Source organism: Cervus elaphus, chromosome 4, assembly GCF_910594005.1.
Source record: "Cervus elaphus chromosome 4, mCerEla1.1, whole genome shotgun sequence".
Lineage (NCBI taxonomy): Eukaryota > Metazoa > Chordata > Mammalia > Artiodactyla > Cervidae > Cervus > Cervus elaphus.
This window is the reverse complement of record NC_057818.1, coordinates 24361409-24369610: the sequence shown is the minus strand read 5'-3', so window position 1 is coordinate 24369610 and position 8202 is coordinate 24361409. Positions and strand designations below refer to the sequence as shown.

Genomic DNA, 8202 nt, shown 5'->3' with positions numbered 1-8202 from the left:
GGATCACTGAATTGATTTGCTTCAATCCAGTCTGTCCTATATTACCTAATTTTAGATCTAGTTAAGGCTGTTCATTTAGCCTGTTGTTTTGACCTTGAGGACATCAAGGTCCAGGGACTGGAATAGACTCAGCCAAGCCACACGATAAGGCAAGCCCAGGGCCATGAGAGAACTCAGGACTTTTAAACCTGGAGCCTAACAGTAAAAACACCTGCACTCCGTACCCCTTTTCTTAGACCACGATACCCAGCACAGTGCCCAGCTCTTAATACATATGCAGTAAATACAAGAACAACAAAAATAACAAAAAGGAATGAATAGAAGATCTATTTGAAATCCTCAAAGTCCTCTAAAACACACACAAATATGAGAAAGATTTATTCCAATGGTTAAATGAAGAAAACTGTCCACAGAGAACTTTTTATGATAGATCTGCCCTGGTATCTTATACCTGAGCCCCTGCTATGATCAGTAGAGTCGAGTCCTTCACTTTTTTTTTGCCAGTAAGAGTTTGAATTATTAGTGATTCAGTCCATATATATTGAGTTTATGCTTTTTCCTTTGCATTTTCACCTACTCATAATTTATATTATAGTGGTATATTTAATGAATCTCTGTAAACCACCTCCAATCCATATTGGAATAAAGTAAAATGTACATAAATAAATGAATGGATATATGGGTGGATAAAGTACATAAAAGTGAGATGGGGAGTAAGTGGATAAAAAGGGTAAAAAGAGATGTTCAATTAACAACTGTTAATTACTTGGATTGGTATGCAGAAGGTGCTTAATGAGTATCAATTGACAGGATAGCTAGATTGATGTATTTTAGAAAGCTTTTCAACACACACAATTGCACCAAATTGTAATCTGACCATTAACTTGACCTAACTGGTCACATTGTTCCAGAGCCCTTGAGTGAGATGAACATTTTTTCTGTCTGTCCTCCTTAGGAGCCTCAGAATAAAAGGGCACCTCCTTCTCAGACCAGATTTGATACGTGAAAATCTAGATTCCCAAAACAGATCAGAGAGGGGTGCATCTCACCATTCATGGAGTCCCTACATATTTGCCAAACCAGTAATAAATGTTGGAGATCCAAAACATTTTCCTGACCTTCATGGAGCTTATAGTCTAGAGGAGCAACTGTCATTAAACAGATAATCACAAACTATTAGCAACATAATTAGCACTTCACAAAAGAGTGTGCCACATGATATGGCATGTGAAGATTGGTTTAGCTGAATGGTAACTTTATTTAGCAAACCTTTAGTGGAGAAGAGCTGATGGACAGATTTAATAATATATGTTCTCCTGGGGTTTAATGGTGTGTGAAGTCCTTCCCCACTGGTAGGATGTATGATCACAGTCCAACCATCAGCACTTTGGGGACATTTCTGTTCTCAGTAGAAAGTTTGTAAGACCAAGAGCCAGAGTGATTCATCAATCTAGAGCTACCTTGATCCATACAGGCCTCTTCTAAGACTGTATGCACAAAGCCAGGGTCATTTGGAAGAAGCATGAAAGAGCTCAACTTCTGAAGATGCATCAAAGATTAGACAGCCCTGTTAGTTGACTGCATGTCTGGCTCATCATTTGGCTACTGTCTCAATGTGATTATGAATATTCATCGCTCATAAATAATAAATACTTGATATTTTTATAAGCATCATTAATAATTTATGCACTTGATAAGCATGTGGTGGAAGCATTTGATGAGTGCCTGGATTGTACAAAACATTGATCTACATGTGGTGGAGGTGGGGGCCATGAAGCTGTGTCACTCACCTCTCCCTTCCAGAAAGAACTTGCCATCCAGTTTCAAGGAAAGCAGTTATCTGACAGCCTCTATTGGCCTTCAGAATCTGCCTCAGCTTTCAGCCAAGACCGTGCTCTTCCTAGGCAGTCCCCAGGTCTTGGTCGGTTTTGCCCAAGGCAGAGCTTTCCAAATGACGTCCTTTGTTCTGGAGCTTCCTGTTGAGTCGGTTAAGACTTTATAGGATGAACATTATGTTCTAAGGTGAATTCTTCCTAATCCTGCTTCCTCCCCACTTTTCCTTTCATTGGCATCAGATCTGCATTGTGGTCCAACCTTGCTTCCTCCTTGTATCAGGCTCCCTCCTAAGATGACTCCCAGTGATTCTGGAATCTCCTCTCTTTCGCTATTGTCTGGATGTAATGACTCTCTTTTAATAAAAGGAAGTCAGCAAAAACAATGGAAAGTTACTTCTGTGACTTTGGTCCCACTAGGACTCTCTGGCTGTCTCCCTTTTGCTCTCTGGTGAATCGGGCTGCCATATTGTGAGCTGCCCTATAGAAAGGCAAGAAATTTAGTGCAGACTCCAGCCAGTAGGCACTGGAGGGCCTCAGATCAATAGCCTTCAAGGAACTGAATCCTGTCAACAACCATAAAAGTGAGCTTGGAAGCAAATTCTTCTTTGAACCTTTAGATAAAACCAGAACTTCAGGCTGACACTGGTTGCAGCCTTGTGAGAGATCTTGAGTCAGAAATACCCAGTTAACTCATGCCTGTATTCTTGACTCACAGTAACTATGTGGTAATTTGTTACACAGCAGTGAGTAAATAACACACCCACTTTTATCTTTCATAGGCATTACTCCCAAGAAATCTCCTAACTCCATTTTAGCCTCTCTTTTCTGGGCAACCCAACTAGCACATAGGTCATGAAATCTGAGGCTTGGGAGAAAAGTCAAGGTGGGAAATGCAGACCTGAAGGTCAGCTGCATAGATGTGGAACATGAGAGGCTGTCGTTTTGGAGCATGAGTTTGAGAAGAGATGGAATCAGGATGGGATCTGTGCAGAGCTTCAGGTATTGGAAGATGAGCCAGCCAGGTAGACAGAGGAAGAGTCAGAAAGATTCCTCAGCTGGGACATCTTCTGGGACATTCTTCCCCAACTCCTCCCCATCACTCTCCTCCAGAGGCTGTGAGATGCCCCCTGCCCCCAGATGCAACTTTCATGGAGCTGTATCTTAATTGCTGATTTCGGTGTCAACCTCCCTGAGGAGCCCTGAGAGATCCTTGAGGCAGGACTAGTGTCGTCTTCATTGTTGATTTCCTAGTGCCTCACAAGGCTGATGCTTAGTAGGAACCCAAGTCAAGTATGAACCAATGTATGATGAGAAGGCATGAAACCAGCAAAATAGGATGTAAGTTTGATCATTAAAATATAACTCAATGAACAGTTCTGTATTAGAAACTTAAGGAGATAGATCTCAGATTTCTTATGCAATTTTAAAAAACACCTAACTGCCCCCCCCAAAAAACCACTATAGCTCAGCTTTGTCAGCATCTGCCCTGTAATACTTGCAAATATATGCAATTTTCTCATTTAACTTTCCTAACTCTGTGAGACAATGACTGCTACTTCCCAAGTCACAGAGACGAGACCAAAATGATGCACTAACTAGCAGGCAGCAAAGATAGAGCTTGAATATGGGGATATTAAGGTCCTGCTCTGCATAGGAACTAAAAGTTAGATGAAGGCCTCCAGCCTTCAGTCAGGACTTAGACTCTGCTTCTCGTGTCCAGGAGTTAGTCTCCAGCAGTAGAATTCACCTTCTCTTCTCCCTTCAGTCATTTGGATCCTTGGAAGTTTAGTCCCTTCTGGCTGAGATCTGTGGAGAAACCTTGTGTGGCCAGGTTGGGTAAGATATCTAAGTTCAATTTTTTTAGGGGAGAGGCTGGCCTGTAAACAACAATAATATTCTACATACTTATCACCCAGTATATTCTGTTTACCTGTGGTTGGTTTCAGTGTCATAAAATACAGACATCATCTGTATTTATCTGTAAATACATCATCTGTAAAATACAGATATCATCTATCCTTTGAACTATGTCACAAACATTTGTCGCTAAGTAGAAAGTTTCATCAATAAGCAAGTCATTTTTCTTCATTTTGGATCCTTCCTGCTTCCCCTTCCTTCCCCTGCCCTAAATTGACAAGGCCTATGGCTGTTATCACTACGAACAAAGCTAGTGGATGTGATGGAATTCCAGTTGAGCTATTTCAAATCCTGAAAGATGATGCTGTGAAAGTGCTGCACTCAATATGCCAGCAAATTTGGAAAACTCAGCAGTGGCCACAGGACTGGAAAAGGTCAGTTTTGATTCCAATCCCTAAGAAAGGCAATCCCAAAGAATGCTCAAACTATCGCACAATTGCACTCATCTCACACGCTAGTAAAGTAATGTTCAAAATTCTCCAAGCCAGGCTTCAGCAATACGTGAGCCATGAACTTCCAGATGTTCAAGCTGGTTTTAGAAAAGGGAGAGGAACCAGAGATCAAATTGCCAACATCTGCTGGATCATCGAAAAAGCAAGAGGGTTCCAGAAAAATATCTATTTTTGCTTTATTGACTACGCCAAAGCCTTCAACTGTGTGGATCACAATAAACTGTGGAGAATTCTGAAGGAGATGGGATTGCCAGACCACCTGACCCGCCTCTTGAGAAACCTGTATGCAGGTCAGGAAGCAAGTTAGAACTGGACATGGAACAACAGACTGGTTCCAAATCGGGAAAGGAGTACATCAAGGCTGTCTATTGTCACCCTGCTTATTTAACTTATATGCAGAGTACATCATGAGAAACGCTGGGCTGGAAGAAGCACAGCTGGAATCAAGATTGCCGGGAGAAATATCAATAACCTCAGATATGCAGATGACACCACCCTTATGGCAGAAAGTGAAGATGAACTAAAAAGCCTCTTGATGAAAGTGAAAGAGGAGAGTGAAAAAGTTGGCTTAAAGCTTAACATTCAGAAAACTAAGATCATGGCATCTGGTCCCATCACTTCATGGGAAATAAATGGGGAGACAGTGGAAACAGTGTCAGACTTTATTTTTGGGGGCTCCAAATCACTGTGGATGGTGACTGCAGCCATGAAATTAAAAGACGCTTACTCCTTGGAAGGAAAGTGATGACCAACCTAGATAGCATATTAAAAAGCAGAGACATTACTTTGCCAACAAAGGTCCGTCTAGTCAAGGCTATGGTTTTTCCAGTGGTCATGTACGGATGTGAGAGTTGGACTGTGAAGAAAGCTGAGTGCCGAAAAATTGATGCTTTTGAACTATGGTGTTGGAGAAGACTCTTGAGAGTCCCTTGGACTGCAAGGAGATCCAACCAGTCCATCCTAAAGGAGATCAGTCCTGGGTGTTCATGGGAAGGACTGATGCTGAAGCTGAAACTCCAGTACTTTGGCTACCTCATGCGAAGAGTTGACTCATTGGAAAGAGCCCTGATGCTGGGAGGGATTGGGGGCAGGAGGAGAAGGGGACGACAGAGGATGAGATGGCTGGATGGCATCACCGACACGATGGACATGAGTTTGAGTAAACTCCGGGAGTTGGGGATGGACAGGGAGGCCTGGCGTACTGCAATTCATGGGGTCGCGAAGAGTCGGATACGACTGAGCAACTGAACTGAACTGAACTGAACTGAACTGATAGCTGTTATATGGGCCTCCCAAGTGGCTCAGTGATAAAGAATCCGCCTGCCACTGCAGGAGACACGGGTTCGATTCCTGGATTGGGAAGTTCCCCCGGAGAAGGAAATGGCAACCACTTCAGTATTTTTACCTGGAAAATCCCATGGACAGAGGAGCCTGGTGGGCTACAGTCCAAAGGGGTCACAAAAGAGTTGGGTATGACTTAGTACTAAACAACAACAACACTGGCTATTACATAGAAACCATCTCAATAAGCTAATTTTCTTGGCAGTATCAACAATATGCGATGATGTGGGGATTATACATATGCAGATACAAAAGCCTTTTTTTTTGAAGATACAAAAATCAGTTGTATTTTTATACAATAGCAATGAGCAACTCAAAAATAAAATTAATAAGATGATCTCATCAACAATAGCATCAAAAAGAATAAAATATCTAGCAATAAATTTTACTGAAGGAAATACAAGACATGTACAATGAAAACCACAGAAGCTTTTGAAGTATCAGGATGGGAATGTTTTCCATGTAATGTAAAATCTGCATGCTGGGTAAACATCTGCTGGTCACTGTCTATTCATATTTTGGCAATAACCAGAGAGTTGCACAATTATTGGGCACATTTTGGTTAGATGCATGCCATGTTTTTCCAAGAACAATTGAAAAATACCTGGAAATGCTCATGGAACGTGTCCTTTGTTGATCTGACTCAGTTAAACAGTGATTTTTGCATGACTTTTAATCTAAATTTCTGTACAGGGCCTCTGAATAAGCCATTTTGATGACAAGCTTTATCTGTTTCTAATTTATAATAGAGCAAAATGAAAATTTATTTTAGGGGCCAGGAAATACTTCCTTAAACTTGATGTGTCCTATCACTGCAGCTTTGAAGAAGTGAAGATATCAACGCAGCAAAGGAAACCGGAATAAGGCAAGGATGCTACTTTGATGGAAGATGTTACAAGGCAGTGGGACAAGCATAAATTTAGTAGACTTTCTTCTCTGTTCAAAGTTTGGCCCGTGGATCAGCAGCATAATATCACCTAAGAGTTTGTTAAAAATGCAGAATCTCAGGCCCCATCTTAGACCTCTGGAATCAGCATGTGCAGGTTAATAAGAGGCCTGGGTGATTCTTATGCACATTGAAGGCTGAGAAACTTCTTTTTTTTTTTTTCCCATTTATTTTTATTAGTTGGAGGTTAATTACTTTACAGTATTCTAGTGGTTTTTGCCATACATTGACATAAATCAGCCATGGATTTACATGTGTTCCCCATCCTGAACCCCCCTCCCACCTCCCTCCCCATCCCATCCCTCTGGGTCATCCCAGTACACCAGCCCCGAGCACTTGTCTCACACATCCAACCTGGACTGGCGATCTGTTTCACACTTGATAATATACATGTTTCGATGCTATTCTCTCAGATCATCCCACCCTGGCCTTCTCCCACAGAGTCCAAAAGTCTGTTCTATACATCTGTGTCTCTTTTTCTGTCCTGCATATAGGGCTATTGTTACCAAAAATATGGAACGCTTCACGCATTTGCGTGTCCTCCTTGCCCAGGGGCCATCCTAATCTTCTCTGTATCGTTCCAATTTTAGTATATGTGCTGCCGAAGTGAGCACTGAGAAACTTCTAAAGCACCAGCTTTACCTGTAACTAGACAGACCTGAGTATTATTCTCTATCTTTAAAATGAGGAATTTGGCCCAGAGCAATGCTTTCTAAAGTAGGATCCTTCACAAGCACTCGTATCATAAGACAAGGGGAAAAGGATTCTGTGGTCAAACATGTTTAACTGCCTACAGTTAATGAACAAGGCTGTTTGCCTTTTAAAGGCTCTGATAAGTCCTGCAACAAAGGTACGTTTTACAGTATCACATTTAATCTCTAAACCAATTTTTTACTAAAATGAATAACAGCCTATGGAATTAGTGTTCCACTGAGCATGCTCTGAGGGAAATTGTTTTTAAAGTTCTTTTTGCCTTCACGATTCTATAAAATAATATCCTCCACGAATTTTATTTAGCATCTATATTGTGAGCTGAAATAGATATCTTACCCAATCTGGCCACATTAGATTACTCCACAGATCTCAGCCAGAAGGAACTGAACTTCCAAGGATCCAAATGACTGAAGGGAGAAGGGAAGGCGGATTCTACTGCCTGGAGACTAACTCCTGGACTCGAGGAGCAGAGTCTAAGTCCAGACTGAAGGCTGGGAGCCTTCATCTAACTTTTAGTTCCCACACTGAAAGTTGGTCCTTTCAGTAATCTTCAACCAGTTCTAAATGTCTCTCTTCTCAGCTTGTTTGAACCTTTAGAAGGCTTGACCTGGAAGCATAAGTCAAAGAAAAATAGTACAGGGGACCAACCACCTTAGGACCGTCCTAGTTTTAGCACTGAAATTCCTTTGTCCTAGGAAACCCCTCAAACCAGGGCACTTGGTAATCCTAGAAACTGATCGGTCTTAACAAAATTGACAAATGGCTCATTTTCCATCCCCCATCTCTCTCCTCCTCTGTCTATCTAGTTCCCCTCCCTACCTAGCTCCCCTCGATATAATCAGCACAGAAGGAATTAGGTGATTTGGTCAAGTTGAAAGACACATTTAAAAAGAGAAATAGGGAATTCCTTGATGGTCCAGTGGTTAGGAGTCTGCGCTTTCAATGCCGAGTGTGCAGGTTCAATACCTAGTCAGGGAACTAAGGTCCCACAAGCAGC

At 41.7% G+C, this 8202-nt stretch overlaps 1 non-coding gene across 1 annotated transcript; it reads right to left on the bottom strand.

The window, feature by feature from the left end:
• Positions 1-6998: 6998 nt before the first annotated feature.
• LOC122692922 lies at positions 6999-7105 on the bottom strand. The gene has a single exon (XR_006340734.1). It is a non-coding gene; the product is annotated as a U6 spliceosomal RNA (small nuclear RNA).
• Positions 7106-8202: the final 1097 nt, after the last annotated feature.